The sequence below is a fragment of the Epargyreus clarus genome, unplaced genomic scaffold (assembly GCF_041222505.1).
Source record: "Epargyreus clarus isolate Ecla_fem2 unplaced genomic scaffold, WU_Ecla_fem_2.2 ptg000007l, whole genome shotgun sequence".
NCBI classification, from domain to species: Eukaryota; Metazoa; Arthropoda; class Insecta; order Lepidoptera; family Hesperiidae; genus Epargyreus; species Epargyreus clarus.
In genome coordinates, this window is record NW_027332215.1 from 8,578,534 (window position 1) to 8,596,123 (window position 17,590).

Sequence of the window (17,590 nt, forward strand, 5' to 3'; positions counted from 1 at the left end):
CATTTTTACATATTATTATTTGTTGTTTTTTTGTTAGAGAAGTGTACTTAGGAATATCTAAGTAGGTTTTAGGTACTAAGTTTACTACTGATCAAGTAATAAAAAGTGTTCAAACCTTGCTAGGAATTTTTCTTAAAGAAATTGAGTAGCAATCGTATATCATATTTACTTATTTACTGGGATACTTTTTGGGATTACTGAATATGTTATTATTGGATTTTATTAATAATTAAAATGGCATTATATGTTGTAATCCATAAAAAATGTTATTACTGTTGCTAAAAACTCCAATATAATAATTACGTAAACACATCATTCATTGTTGCCTTAAATAACAAACTTCCCACTGCATTGCTCTCAAATTCTCGACTGTATGTCTGTGTCACATTAATGGTTTGTTTTCGTCAAGTCAGCATGCTGTCTTCCTCGCGCGTGTTAGAGACAGATTTATTTGTAATGAATATGTTATTTATTTATATGTTTATAGTGGTCGCTGTTATTATAGTTCATTATTATTATATAAGAAATGTTGTATTTGTGAATGAATTTTGCTAAGTAGCAATACAATTATATGTGACGTCTGCATCTGAAACAGAAGTTTCGTAAGTAAACGAAAATAGACAAATATTATAAGTTGTCAACCCGTTACTGGCGCACAGCTGGCCACGGGTCTTCTCTCAGAATGAGAAGGATTAGGCCATAGTTTACCTCGCTGGCCACGTGCGTATTGTTGGACTTCACATATCTTTGAATATTTTATACATGATCTCTCATAATTACTCTCAGGCATCGGGTCACCTTTCTTCACGGTTAAAGCATGTGAAAATTAATTTCTGACACGCGCGCGCCAAGGTAGGTACATTTTATATAGCACATTATTTCATTGTTAAGATTATACTATCAACATAATTATATAATTTGAAATGTGTTTTGTTACTTCTTGGAAACTCCTGAACTAATACACCGGGTAATTACCTGTTGCTTCTCAAGTCACGCACCTCGATGCTTGTAATAACCGTAAAAGCAGTCAATCCGAAGCTTTTTTCACTCAGATCAATACACTGAAAACCACAGCGAAACTAATTAATGTTAGCCCATGATTAAGAGGTTCAGCGCAACTTCTCAATCGACAGTTACTCAAATTGGCCACTTCGAAGTAGTCTTCCGAACCTGGGAAATGTCACTTAAAATTAATTAGACACTTCCTTGTGGTGCCTGGACTTAAACTATATTAGCTCGATATCGCTCCGGGCAAATAGTTATGATTATTAATAAATTTCAAAATTAAGATTGAATTTGCGTCCTCTATTGTTATGGCAGAATCGAACGATTTGCAGAGCTACGATGAAACGGCTTATAGATCTGCCGATTCATTTTATTGGATCGTAAACGACTTTATGAGTTATGAAAGAACTGGACCAATACCAATTTTCTATGTCCAATCTAACACGTAAAGTCTTGACCGTTCAAATATTGAGCTTATTAGTCAGGGGGTTTTCGATACATAACAGGAACATCTCACGTAACAACTTCCATGTGTATAACTATCTCGGGAACACGAGCCAACTAACTTCATACTAATAACATTTACTTACTAGTTTTCGAGGTCAACTCCTGTAAACAAAGTACCTACCTTTTGGAAAGCAAAGCATTATACAACTATGAAGTTTTGTGTTTTAAACTACTCCTTGTTAACTACGCCACGAGCGCCGCTGCGTGCAACTTACTACAAGTTTGTATGGCGATGTTTCCAACTACGAACATTGCAGTATCATATCATATTATTATTGTTTAGCTGAGGCGTTGTTATGGTCAAAGTCTGGCGTCATCATCAAATAATTATAATTTTAAACTTGAATAATTATAATTTTTAATAGTATTTTCATGGAATTTATTATCTACGTAAATAAATCTTACAAACAGGTTAGTTTAAGTGGAAGTAGTTAAAATGGTTATTTGCAAGAATTGAGATATTTATATTGTTATCGGACCTTAATAAAACGCTTGTAATAAGTAAAGTGCTCATGCTCAATCAACTTTATAAATTTAATAAAAAATCTGACTGCATTTTTTAGCTGTGTTCGTTTGGTGCGCAACTGAAAATACCACGTCGGTCTATTCGAAAATTGGCTTCGAAATAAAGGCTATTGCCTCTGAACTCAATTTACATTGAAGTTAATTTGCTGTAAGGTAATTCGAGGACTAGGATAAAAACATAAGAATTGGCAGTATTTTGACTGAATGCCAATGTTAAAATAGCTGCGAGAATTTTGTGCTAATAATTATATCTGTTGTCAACGCATGACTGTCCCACCGCTGGGCGCGGGTCTACTTTCAATGTTGCAGGCTGTTAACTATGGCGTAATAACTCAAAACCATAGCTTACAGCCCAGGTCAGGTGTGAATTGGCAGATCTTACACATCCGTGACACCTTTTTTTTTAAACTCTCAAGCGTGCTCGTCTCCTTGCGATGGTTACCGTTTAATCGATTACTCGTAATAACAATTGAGCAACTTCAAAATCAAAGACTCCTGGTATTTGAACTTCGAATCTCGCGAGTTTTTAACCACTGCACTATCACTGCAAGTGCTACCTTCTATAGTCCACACCAAACTGCTAGTCCGCTCTGAAGTTGTTGCGAGCAGGTGTAGTCATACAATTTGCTATGGCGACGCGATTCATTTCTATATTCAGAGCGGACTAGCAGTTTCACGCGGACTATACCTACCTACATTAGGGTGTCCCGTAATTTTTTTTCGATTCTCTTAACAGCAGACCCCTCAAAAGTTGCATAATTGAGCGTAGATTATAAAAGTATATCTTTAGGGCTCTACCGAGCTTCAAAGTTTTGCGAAATTGACATTTTTGGTGATATTTCGCTGTTCATTATTACTGTTCCTTAACTTAATTTTAAACATTTATTTACTTTATTTTCTATATTGGGTCAATACAAACACGACGTTTTGATTTGCTTACAATAACCCATTACCAGCGACTTCGCATTTGTTAGGATTTAATCAGCAAATCCTCATATTTCCACAAGTTTTTTGTTGTGACTCGCGAGTGTTTTCTTTATGGCAAAAGCAATTGTTATACCATATTTGCTGTCTATACTATGTTAGAACCATACTGAGAACTTGATGATCGGCAGCTACCAACTATATAGGGACAACCAACTACATTTGCGTGTCTTCTGGGGAGCTCTACCTAACTTTGAAGTTTTATAAATTTTACATTTTTACACACACGCAACAAACATCTATCAACCGTACAAAATTTAGTTTATAATCAATGACAATAACATAAAATAAAAAAGGATTTGCTACCCAGAAATTGTGCTTGATTTTACAACATACCTATCAATAATAAAGCCATCTCTTTAAGAAGCTATATTTACACTTTAGGGGGCCTCTGTTAGGTTAAAATTAAATTGGTACTAAGCGCAAGATATTAAAATTAAAATGGCAAGGAATCAACTTCTCTGCTAGATAATATTTTGAAGGTGGTAGAACCCTTCGTGGTTCGACTCCGGCGGCACCACCGCTACACCTATTTCTACCTAATAACAGCAGCGTTAAGCGCTGCAGATGCTACAGATGTCCATGGGCGGCAGTAGCCACTTACCATCAGGTGGACTGCATGCTCGTCTGCTACTCCTATATATAAAAAAAAAAAAAAATATTACATCGAAATAATTGTATGTCTCGAGCGCCAGGTCAAAAAATGACCGGTTCCTCAACATATTTTTAACAAGGATCTTCAACTTATGGCTTAAGAGCTCTGATTTTGTTTATAGGATATTTTCCCTGTCACATGCAATCTACAGAAAGATGTAACAGGTAACAGCAGCCTCACAAAGTCTAAAACATACGACGAAGTCACAATATCGAGCAAAACGACCAAATCTTGGACACAAAAATAAATTCCAATATCAAGTATTTGTTATTAATTATAAGTTCTATATTGTTTTTATCGTTTTATCTAACTTTTCTATTAATTTTATTACAAAAAACCTCCTTAAACGTGATTTTTTTTATTGTTCTAGGTGTGTGTTAAATGGGAAATTTATAAACCTTCAAGGCTCGGTAGAGCCCTCAAGATGACATGCAATTGTATTTTTTTACTTTAATTTAATTACGCAACTTTTGATACATCTGCTCATAGTCTAGCTCAAAAAAATGTTTTTTTCATACAACGACGGGAAACCCTAACCTACATATATATCTGTCACTCCTATGGCGTCAGGTACCTAAAAAAAAAGGGTTACTATACCGATACGTAAACTAACCAAGAAATAAGTTGGAAACTGATGGTAAGCGCTGATAGACGATCATTATTTATTTATTTGACATATTTTACATCGAAATAATAACTAAAGGTTGCTACCTACTTGCTACTAATCGAAGGTGAAACACGATGATTTTACTCACTCAGGAGGGTATTGGAGACTCCATTACACATCGATTAAAACTATTCGTTTCGCTGTTGTGGACTGCATTTTTAAGTAATGCTTGATAAACGATTCGTATCTATCTATTGTTAAAATCGTGTACCCTTTAACTGCTGCTTGGTAATCATCGCTGTCCATAGATATCTGTTATTTTATATGAACTTTCTTTATTGAATTCAGTTTGGGTCGACACGAAGCAGTGATATCATAGTGGTTGCAATTCGGAAATTAGTGATCATTTATAACGATGAAGGCAAACGTACGGAACCCTTCAAACCAGGAAGTTTTTAAAAATATAGTTCTCAAAGCTGTATGCAGACTACCATGGTGTAACCTTTCGCTTGGAGAGGAGACCCATACGCAACAGTGGGTGAATTACAGCACATAAACGCGGTGCCGCAAAGGTAAACGCCGCTCTGCTGAGCGTTGTGCTTTGCGACACAGCATCGTAAACATTTATCAAGCAAACGCCGGAATTCGTGACGCGTTGCGCCAATTATCTTATTTCATAACTGATCATACCACAACTACAGGGCATTAATTGATTGAACATTGACGCTGCCATAATCGACCCATAAATAGCCCTACAGTAACATAGAGTTTTAACACATCTCGTCTTATTGGCCACGTTGACTGGATCACTGGATGATGATGGATGTACTAACAGCCAAATCCCCTTACGACTAGATATAGTTATTGCGTTATGATAACCAGGATTATCGCTTAACGGTTCAATCGAATCATCATAGCAAATGTTCATGAGTTGGATAAAATGATACAACATATACACATAAGGACATCATTTTAAATCACCATTGCTACAGAACTAAAAGCGTAGTTCCACAAGAGAGGCCGAGTTTCTTAACCACTAAGCTATCACTGCTGATCACGATTTATTAAAAAACAAATATCCGTAATTATCCGAAACTATCGAATGGTCCGAAATAATATCATATCTGTAACTGTATCGGCCGATATAATAGTATTAATAACTCCGTATATGCAGACCCGAAATACGATATGCATACCATCCCTAGTGTATCGAATTAAGGCGTACGTGCATATGTAGTTAGTCAGCCAAAACTCAATTTTATAAAATCTCACAGAACTTTGAAAACATTTCGCCGGATTTTTCCACACTTTTATTTGGAAGGCGACAACTCGTGTTCGTGGGCGCCAACGTGTATAGATTTTTTGTCACTAAAATCGACTTAAAAATATATTTGAAACGTCCACTATCTGCGTTATCAGTTGCGCTTTACCGAGAAAATAACGTGAAACAAAGTTCATGATATCCGAAAAATAACAAAATTGGCCTCATTTTAAAGTCATTAGTATCCTATAGTCATTAGTATACTATAGTCCTATAGTCATTAGTATACTATATTCAATAGATAATATTCATGTTGATATCTGTCTAGAGTATAAAGACAGAATTATAATTATGTATTGTCTTTAAAAACAAACGTTAATTAGTATGGTGTGTAGGGGAGACCTTTTTTTTTTTGTTGACGAGGGGTAAACCTTGAAAAGGTACCCGGTGCCGTGGGCGTGACACGTGGGAGCGGCACAGGGTTATGTGGGTTTCTTACCGCACTAAAACCCCCCCCGGTGCCCGTGCTCAGCGTTACTAAGAGGACTCCGGGATCTCCTACGGAACGCAACCGGATTCCTCTGAACGCATTGCCCCTTCGGGCTCCGCCCAGATTCAGAGCTCGCCACACCGTCTGGTGTTTACGACGCTATGCGGCCACACATACCGCCGTCTTTCCAGGGGTCGCTTGCTAGGCGGTTCGATCTTCCACTCTCGCCGCTCGCAACACCGGAGCTCCAAATTAGTCGCCTCTTACGACAGGCAGGTGATACCGTAGCCCTATTCTGGTCCCGGGGCTACAGGGACAGGGTAGGTACGTGTAAGTCCAGAAAGAAAGGTACACGTGTTCTTTTAAATAAACAAGTTCATCATTGACTAAAAATATTATCACATAATGATTAGATAATAGTTTTTTAATAGAACTATCTCATACCTTATTTTTTTGATATTCTCTGACTAAAGCTTCTAGCATTAAGTTTGTCTTAAGTATCATTTGAAAGAAAAACCATACAATCTAGACTAACTACAGTTTTTTTCTTTCCAGGTGAAAAAACACCGGATTTTTCTTGGGGACGGGAAGAGATTGTGAGGCTCGATGTTTAAGAAAAATAACAGGGAGAGTTATATACGCGTGATACTGAAGTCGGGTGCCTGGAAACGGGTGCCCTTGAAGTTGCTGCGGTGGGGAAGGAAGATGCCGTCCACCGCTCAGTACGACCTGGTGCCGAACGACGAGTACGACACGAGGATCCCGCTGCATCCCGACCAGGCGTTCAAGTATGGAATCACTTTTCATGCTAAGGTAAGTTGACTAGTATTTTAAGAAACTGAAGCCACTAACATGAGTACAATCCATCCTAGCTTTAGTGTCGTCAATCCGAAATGTAAAATATTTCTTACGACACAATAAAGAGATCTAAGAGCAATAAAGAAAAGGTTTGATACCAAGTAGTATTATAAGGCTGAAAATTAATTTAGAGTATTTTATAATTTTAAAAGTGAAATTCCGATGATATTTTGTACTTAGATATTTTAATACCAATAGATAGCTACCAAGAAATAGAATTTTACACAAACGAAACGTACGTGTAATAACAAAGTAGCCAACTAAAGCCATTTTGATGAACTATTCAATATATTAGGTATCATAACTTAGATTCAACAATATGTTAAGAGGCAAAAGGACTAACATGTAGAGGGAAGCCAGTAGCTCAAATTACTATTTATAATAGAAATAGTAAGCATGGATTTCTTTCATATTGTGCTATTCAGTTCGTGAACACCTGTCTCCAATCCAAATAGGTCTGATGAAATTAATTTTCTCGTATACAATATGTTACACTCTATATATTTCAATGTTCAGTGGTAAAACTATAAACATTTATTAGAAGAACTTACAACTCCAAAACCACGAAACCAGACATCTCTAAACACCGGAGAGGGATCTAGGTCAAGCAGACATGAAGGGTTGTAGGCGCTGTGTCACGAACTCTTGGAATGTCATTAATGAATTTGTCGAAATATACTTTAAACCCTTTTTTTAAAACGAATTTTTAGCATATTATCTAGCAGTTCGCATGATGATGAGTGGTAACACCCATCCACGTTGCCGTAATCAACCACGAATATAGATGAATACCTGAAGTCGGCCTCTTATCGGTTACCAACCGCTTCATAAGAATCTCAGTAGTTAATCACTGTTTTATTAGTCATGCACTTCGATCACTAGTTCCTATTAGTGATCGAAGTCATGCATTATTGTATTAAAACTAGGATTATATATTATAATACGAGTACATACCAAAAACTAAGGTTTATTGAGTTGAATAAGTTTGAAGTCGCCTACATATTGAAGCTAGCCGTGACACTGCGTGTGGAAGGTCAACTTTGTTTTCTCGTCTTGGCCTTCACTCTTTGGAAAGTTTTGTTCAATATATGTTTCGGAAAAAAAATCATGTGAAGTTTTAGTTACATGTTAGCTAGTTTAATGCAGAGTACATGGTATAATTGACGGCGAAAAATGCAGAACATGGTATCCCCAATGTAACTAATTAATATTCATATTATCGTCGTCAAACCATTATGTACTGCTGGGCAGCGATCTCCTTTCGAAGCGAGAAGGTAAAGATCATAGACCACCACGCTATCCAAATGCGAATCGGTATGCTGGAATGCTGGTGAAGTGCATTGTGATTTTTTTTAAATAACTCACAGGTGTATAGGAGTCCTCACAATGTTTTCATTCGCTGTCTAAGCAAGTCAAAAGTAATTTCTATTTCATCAGAATTTAATTTCAAGTATATACTTATCATTCATTTCAGTCTGTTTTATAAGGATGCGAAAATCTCTAATCAAATCGTATACTTCAAAGGCGTTGTTAAGATCACATCACAACAATAAATATCCAATTAAATATCTGTTATATTGATGAAACCGTAACTTTCAGAAGGCAATCCCGGTTTCAATTAACTTCGTCAACTCCCGAACATTTCGTTTCTCCCAACGTTTCTATTAGGACAATAAATTTTAGTCCGTGGGTCGTCTTTGTTTTTGATGGTTACACAGTTTTGATTAATTTTAGAATTGAAAGCACTTGTGTTATCGTCACCAAATAAGTCGTGACACGGATAGACACTGAGAAATTGATGACTTATAAAACCTTACAATCAATAAGCATATGTATATCATTAACTATATTTTGCTACGAATTGTATAGAACTAAATAGTGCATTAATACAAGTGACATAGTTTATACCTTCGGAGATGTTTTATGTCATCTCATGCTGAAGTTCTGTAGCTCAATTCCAAACACACATTTCTTCTAATATGCGTAGAAGAGATTTATGGAGTTAAACATAGAAAGAATATGGACTCATTGCGATTCTCCACTATTAGAGCTGCGAGTTTTCTATCGATCACTTTTCAAATATTGTACTAACTTTATGTATGTATTCCAGAAATACTGTAATTTTCTTAAAAATCTTTGCAATATTCTTAAAGATACGGGATTTCAATACACATCTGGTGAGCCTGGTGAACTATGACTATCCCAAATGCGTGCAAGGACACTCGCTTTGGGATTTCTTATTAAATTATGTTCGGAAATATTGTGGTGGGACTTAATTACGATGAACCAGCAGGGCCGGATTTACGGAAGGGCAGGCGGGCTACTTCACCGGATCTCCACAGGAGAAAGGCCCTCACAATATAGAAAACATACGAAGTGTTAGCAACTTTTTGCGTTTTTTTTTCCAAATAGTATTTTTCGGTTTTTACCAAAAAAATACTAAAGGTACTGTACTGTAGTAAAAGAACAATATAGTTGCATTCTGTTTTTCGTCGTTTTTTAAAGTTTAAACAAAAACAATAAGGCGGAATTAACTATTGTTCTTTATTTTTATTTATAGACATGTATATACAAGATTTTGAACAAACAACATAGCTTAGATAACTTGCTCTTCATAAATATTCAATGTTTGTTTTTTATTTATTGAATAAACTCTTGATATTATAGTATGATAAGATAGATATTTTAGACAGATACATAGAATTAATCTTCAAAACGTTTTACGTTCTTTAGCATTTCACTAACTGTGCCAATGTGTGCACTATTTGAACCCGCATAGGTTTCTAACGTGATGTCCAGGAACGTTACAGCTGAATTGAATTACAAAACAGTTTTTTTTGTACAATAAGTATTTCTTAGTTATTTGTCATTTTTTATAGATTTATTTTTATTTCGTACATCAATTATAATGTACAAAATAATGAAATTAAAAAAAAAACAAGAAAAAAATGTGAAACGAATTAAAAAAAAGAAGATCTTTTGAATTTCTAAGCGGGAAGTCAAAAATAAATTAAATCTCTTGCAGGAATAAAAAGTGTTCCTTATTACCAACACGCGATACTCGAAAAAAGGAAAAGAAACGGGACACGAGTAAAACGATATTCTATCAGGAGATTTTGATTAATATCTTTTAAACCATTCAGATTCTGATAACACCAAACAATAGGGTTCATCTTAAGACTAAATAGAACCATTTATAAAAAGAGACAATTTATTTTATTGCGCATATCTTTCTTAATCGATGGAACATCCAGACACAGACCAACGGACAGTATGATTTTTTTTAATTATCATTTTTTCACAACAAATATTAAAAAAATAAAGTTAAAAAAACACGCTTTTTGATAAAATCAACTAAAAAGTAGAAAATAATTTTCAATCTAGGAATCAATTAAGGAAAATTATTTTCTACTTTTTAGTTGATTTTATCATAAAAGCGTGTTTTTCAGTTTTTTGAACTATGTTTTTTTTTATTAATGTTCAGTATTTGTTGTTATAGCGACCATAATTATGCATCGTCTGTAAAAACTAATAAAAGCGTGTTAAAAAAATCAAGTATTACGATTTTAGAGATAAAGCCCTGTGACTCACGAACAGACAGCGGAGGGTTTCGTTTTATCCTTTGAGTACGGAATCCTAAAAATCATTCTACAAGATGGCATTATAGATATGTTTCAGTACATTTGAGTTATAGGGAAATAACATTATTATTTTTCAAAACTAAAAATCAATCTAGTAAGTTTGCGTGAACTTTCTCTAAAGAGCTTTCTGTCGCCTCGAAAATCGTTAATTCTGAGGATGTTGATACGGACAATGGTACAAAATTATTAAAATCGTGTATTGTCATCGGAATTTGATATTTTTTCAAAATTTTTAATTAACCTGAATGTTCAAAGTGGATAGAAATCGGGTTAAAAGATTCCGTTACTCTGTTACGTACATACATACATACAACCCAAGCTAATAAAAGCGTGTTAAAAACAAACTTAGATCATATTTAAAGTTCTTATTTGTGAAAACGTCTGTTTTTTATGACTATTTCATTCCATTCCGGATATTTTGACAATTTCATGTTGTGAATTTGTCCGAGTTGGGCATTTCGAGAGGGAGCAATTAATGTATTTATTGATAAATATAAAGGATGGAATGTACTCGTTTCATTATTATGGAACCTTACGTATGCATACATACCATAAAGATGCCAGCACCACACCGTCATTTGCCATTGACGACGGCCGACAACAGCTTGCCGGCGTCGTTCTAGGTCATTGAGACAGGGTGGTGGGTGAGCAATGAGACAGCTTGCAGTAAAATTTTAAACAATTATGGGTCCGCAGATATCGTTGCCGTTGCCGTGCCGGTGTCGTCCTTAATGAAGAAGAGTCCATTGGTAATGAAGTCCCTTTGAGCGTTCTTCTTGATAAAATCTAAGTAATTAGTAGATCGGTACCGACATAGCTATACAAAATGGTCCTAGTATCAGGCTAATATCAACAAGAGGTTATTTATATGTCAGCGGGCGGAATTTCAAATCTATTAATTAATGTTACTAGTCCAATACACCTTTTTTTAATGCACTAGTGTATGTATGTAGTGTAGTGTATATATGATTGTGAGAATTTTGCCCACCTCAGTGACCTATCTCAGAGTTACTAGTAATCACGTTGCTTCGGTCAGACTCTGATGAGCGTTTTCGCTCATCACATCTCCGGGAATTTACAATAATGTGCTGCCACACATATCGGCCACTTCCTCTTGTCGCCTGCTACCCCGGAAACCCCTTTTAGTCACCACTTACGATAAGCGGGAGATATTGTAACTCTATTCTGCTCCCGAGACCAAATCTATGCACAACACCTGAAATCTGAAGTTCTGTTCTCTGTGTGTATGTGTATGCACAAAATTCGTAAATGTAATATGTTTCTCCGTTATTACGGGTATTTCCTACTCCAAATAACTAGAGATGTCAGTTTAGGACGAGCACCTCATAGATTCAACGATAGTAATCCCTAACTTGTATGGCTTAAAGCTTTTAGACTCGGCTGAAAAGAATGTGACGATATTGGAAACTTACGTCAAAATTACTTCCGAACGGAACCGAAACTTCGTAGACATAGGGTGCACAGGGTACTTCAATCGTTAGAACAGAAACACTACACATTTACGGCAATATAACACTGAAATATATAGATAGGTGTTGGTGGCCGATTTCAAAAAGACCTGCTTAAGAGGATTCTTTAAATTTGTGTTCTGAATACAAACGACTCTTTAACGCGGGTTGACCAGTGAATGAGCAACAATGATCCGTGTATGTGAATATATTGATTTTTCGGGGCCCCTCTCATGCCGGGGGCCCTGGGCACTGAGCTCCAGTTCCCTTATTATAAAGACGGAGTGTTTCTTAGCTAAATACAAATTATTACGTAATTATGCTATAACCAATAGAATATTTACTTAATAATGAACAAAACCTAGATATATTTTATCGCAAGTAAAACATCGCAGCACTGCTTATACCACTAAAAGGATAGGTAATTCAAAAGCAGATCTCTGCATGTTAAATAGGTTAATTAAAAACTTTATTTTTTGTTTGCGCCTACGTATTCTGAAAGGCAACCTTTTATACAGCGAAATATGCTTTGAGGTTGTACTTTTCATTTTAGATTCGTACTTTTTGTGTTCTGTGGTTAAATGTTATGGTATGCTTGTTTTTGATATAAAACGAACCTAATAATGAAAGGGATGAAAAATAATAGGATTAATTTTATGTATAACGCAGTAAATGTGTGTGTATCAATGTTATAGCTGTGGATAGAATACATACTTTACTGTTAAATTTCGCCTGTTTTGTATTTTGTTAAATTCAATTTGCTTCCATGCCTTTATATTTATAGGGTTGGACACCGAAAGTAGGTACCATGTCTTTTCTACATAATAACATACATATATAGAAACATAGCTAGATACCAACGCGTCTTGTCCCTGTAGTTCCGGAACCAGAATAGGGTTACGGTATCCCCTGCCTGTCGTAAGAGGCGACTAAAAAGGGCTTCCGGGGTTGCGGGCGGCAAGAGTGGGAGCTCGAACCGCCCGGCCAGCGACCCCGGGAAGGACGGCGGTATGTGTGGTCGCATACCGTCGTGCACACCTGACGATGTGGCGAGCGTCACGCTCACCTAGGCGGATCCAGATAGGGCAACGCGCTAAGAGGACTCCGGTTGCGTTCCTCTGGAGATCCCGGAGTCCTCTACGCAGCGCCGAGGACGGCCACCGGGGCGTTTTAGTGCGGTAAGAATCCCACATAACCCCGTGCCGCTCCCACGGCATAGGGTACCTTTTAAAGGTTTCCTTTAAGTGGTAAATGAAAATATGTATAATATTTTAATTATTTACTACTATATTCAGTTTCTAGTATCAGTTTCTTCAAAAAACTCCCCGTCAGTAAAGCGAGCACAAATGGCGTTGCAATCGTGAGATGAATAGAATCTGTTGAGATTGCCCCCACAACCACTGAACGAGAATCCCTTACAGGTCCGAGTACTTATGTCGAAGTAGAACCTGGAAACAAATTGGTTAAATGTTGTTACAAAGGTTATCAATTGTTTAAAAAAGTCACTCATTCAAACATATGTGTCACTCGTTCAAATATTAAAAAAAAGAAGTGGGAGACGTATATATGTCATTTAAGAATAAGTATTACAACTTAAGATTCAAGATTACAGTCTTTACTAAAACTTAATATTTTGAAGGTGGTAGAACACTTTATGGTTCGACTACACACCTATTTCTGCCTCATAACAGCAGTGTTAAATGCTGCTGTGTTCTGGTTTGAAGAGTGTGGTAAGGGAGACATACTTTTCCGAGGCGTTCCAGCTTAGTCCTCTGGAGTAGTGCCGCATCTGTGACCGACCTCAAGTAGGAATATCTAATCCTATCTGGGGTTGATTACAGATGGCCATTGGCAGCAGTAGCCACTTAATATCAGGTGGACTGCATGTTTGTATATTACTTCTATATTATAAAAAACAATCTGACTTAGATATACATATACATCATATTATTAAGAAGAAAATATTTCTAAAGAAGTATAACTTAAAGCAATAGGTAGCCGAATATTTGAGTATTGTTTATGTAAATTGTATTTAGTGTACATCAATGTGTTTATGAACTCACATAGGATAGTAGTCGTTGCAACGACCAAAGTCTGGTTGAAATCTACAATATATGTCAGCTGAAACATTGCCGTATATATCACCGACTCCCGCCTCTGAAAAACAAAAAGGAAAATATAACGACCCAATATCTTACTCTGAAAATAATACAACATAAATATTATGAAGTTATGGCCGGAAATATAAGAAGCTATTTCTTAAAGAAAAGTATTTTAGCGATGTAAAAGATTATTTTTTAAATTTCTTATGAAACATGTACAATTCTGTGTATTAAAGATTTTTTCTATATATTTTTAAATATAAGCTTTTAATGTAATTATGTGTAAGTTACGTATATATCTATGTATCTGCTTGTGACGTAGTACGAGTAGCTGTCCAACGAATGGACCGATTTGAATGCGTTTATTTAAATAGGTACTAATTCCCAATTGTGAACATATTCTTAAATAAGTCTTATCCATTTTCTATATCAACTGATCTGGTAAACGCAACGTGGTAAATATGCACAATTGTAGTAATTGTAAATACATATCTTATAAATACAATTTTATAGCACCTACGAGTAGATTATCTAGTATTATGAGTATGCTTACAAAAAAGAAAATTTATGGAACTGTGTAATTTATCGCCGTTTGAAAGCATAGCGGAAATAATGAAATTAATTTTTATTGAGTAAGAGCCCGTGACCGTACCTACGTCATTTTATTAAAGCTGAAGGTTTTTCTGTGTTCTGTCCCCAGCAGTAGTAATCATGAACCCATTACTGTCCCACTCCTGGGTACGGTCTGATCTCAGTTTGAGGGGTTTAGATCGCATTCCATTGCTCCTGCTGTCCCCAGCAGGGGCAGCAGCTATCGGCTACTATGGCGTTTGGAATGTTTTGGCTTTAGCAGCTATCAGGTAATACCAATATTGTGTAAATACGACGCCTTCTCACAAAAAAGTTCAAAGCCTAATTTTTGATATTTCCTTTGAGATAGTGTTAGAAATGCCCATTGCCAGACACTTAGGAACGTGGCATGGCACCAATGCTAAGGCACTACATACACACCACCAAATACCACCCAAATTTTTTTTATAATATAGGAGTAGCAGACAGGCATGCAGCCCACCTGATGGTGGACCACACCACATGGACATAAGCGCGATTAGATTAGATTGCGATCTGAGGCCGGCCACAGATGTGCCGCTACCCTTGAGGACTAAGCTGGAATGCCTCGGAGAAGAATGCAGTCATTCTTTACACCCTTCCACATTTCTTAAAATTTGTAAGTTATCATGTACGCGATAGCCAGTACTAATCGAGCTTCAGTCTTGTATTGTGCGTGTGTCCGTGTATCATGTAGGCTTACCCAAGCAAATCTCTCGACACTGAGCTAATGTATCAAATTTGTTCGGATCATTGTCACACGTCCCGTATTCAAATAAGGTGCAATCTTCCAGCTTCGTATCGAAGTAAAAACTAGAGAACAAACATAATATGGTCACATTTCAAGACAGTTAAAGACAAATCGTTTCAAGTCAACGATATTTTGACGAAGGAATTAAAAATGTGGTAGAACGAGTGTTCTAGCACAGGGTACACTAGGGTATTTCTGGAGTCGAACCAGAGTTGGTTCGACTCCAGAAATACCCTTGCCACTCGTATTACTAGTCTAATTAGAATGGTGTGGTAATGAAAATAATCTTAAACCGGGTTAACATTGTAACTTAGTTCTTAGGTATAGCAACACATCTGGAGCCTCACGCAGGACTCCAATCCAATCTGGGTTTATAAGTCCTTAGGCATCTGCTCTCACTTACCATGCAGTCCACCTGTTGCAAGCTCACTTGCTACTTTTAAAACGTGACAAACACACACGAAATTAGAATATTATTTGTCTTGGTCTAAGAACCCGCTGTATCTGGATAGAACCCTTTTATTAAGCCTTGGCTGTCTGTCCGTCTATCTGCCTGTCAAAATTATAAACTTACTTTTGAGTAGTCCTCCCAGTTTCATTGCAGTCGTATCCGTTTGGTTGAAACTTACACCATATTATCGGTTCTTCAGCCGATACTACTGGAACAAAGGGAAACTTCTGCCTAACTAAACTAAGTTTCATTGCAATCCATCAACCTTTAAACTACTACTGGAAATAATTTTCCCCTAATCTGCGCCAGTCCGACCGATTTTAGGCCATCTGAATCCAGCGATTACCGTCCTCTTCAGGTCTCTCATCCGTTCACCTGGTCAGGGAGCCCTGTACTAATTCTGCCCAAACGTAGTCTCCATTAAGGAACTTCATACCCATCGGTTATAAAGCGCAATGTGGCCAACCCATTGACCCTTGGCTGCAAATCATCTTTAAAGTTCGTATTTGTGTATTGAGTGTGTAATATTAATTTCAAACTTGGTACCAACACCGTGATTAGACTCCGGTGCCAACGCAATCACACATATGAGTGCGCATGTAGGAGCTACGAGCAGTTTACCGCTGCTATATTAAGGTTTGCAGACTCTAAAATTAACCTACATATTATAGTGCTAGTTTCTCGTACCTTGTGCGCGGTGTTTTCTATTTTATTTTTAAGCAGGATCCAAAAACAAATTAGGAGTAATAAGAAGCTAGACTGAAAGTCCTAATAAAATCTTCTAACTTCTAGTAAAACTTATATTAAAATGGATCAAAAACCCAACCCTTTATAACATACATACTGTTAAAGGAAAAGTAATATGCTTAAGGCTTCTTATATTTAGTTTCGATGGGATACTTAAAATAAGCACTAAAAGTGATAGTATTTATAATCTCAAAGAAGCTCTATACCATATTTGTACAGACAACGTACGTACCCGTATCTTTGAACAGGGTCACAGGGTCTTGTAAAACTATCAAAGATATGTGCGTACAAAGATAAAAATAAAAAGTGATGTAAATAAATTGAAACGCCTTAAGAGGCATAGCTGTAATACAGTAAAGCCGAAACGTATAATAAAATATTGAATTTCTTTTTGTTTTATTTGCGTAATAAAATTGGGTTTAGAGTTACATTTCACTAAGAATAAATCTCTATAAAATATTATTCGAGTTTCTATTACTGACTTGATGTATTTGTTGTTTCACTGACTTTAATCGAGCAATGAAATGATTGTTTCGTTGAATCTGCTATAATGTAATCTGTAACAATGGATCTGGAATAATGTTATTGTTAGCTACTTTGTAAGTGCAAAAAATCTAATTGATTGACATTCATGCGCTTATCAGAGTTAAATCAAGTTTTCTCTACTAGTAAATGTATTAATTGAGCTTTCTACTAATGGTTGAAACATATACTCAGCTAACTTTAAATTAAAGTCTAACTAGCATATACGTCCCTTGAAAATGGAGTTGTATCTCCAAACATGATTACGTAATTGGCATAAACTTGTCGTCAATTTAAATGGTGAACCATCAATAATGCGAGAAAATTTGGTCTCAATAAAGTATTAAATATACGTTTCTGGGAAATTCCAGCATAAGTACTGAATAATGATCATTACAATGATAAA

The 17,590-nt window shown here is 36.2% G+C and overlaps 1 long non-coding RNA gene across 1 annotated transcript in view; it reads right to left on the reverse strand.

Moving 5' to 3' along the window:
• LOC140743346 (uncharacterized) overlaps nucleotides 1–17,590 on the reverse strand; it is a 466,218-nt gene that overhangs the window by 331,879 nt on the left and 116,749 nt on the right. The window lies entirely within an intron of this gene.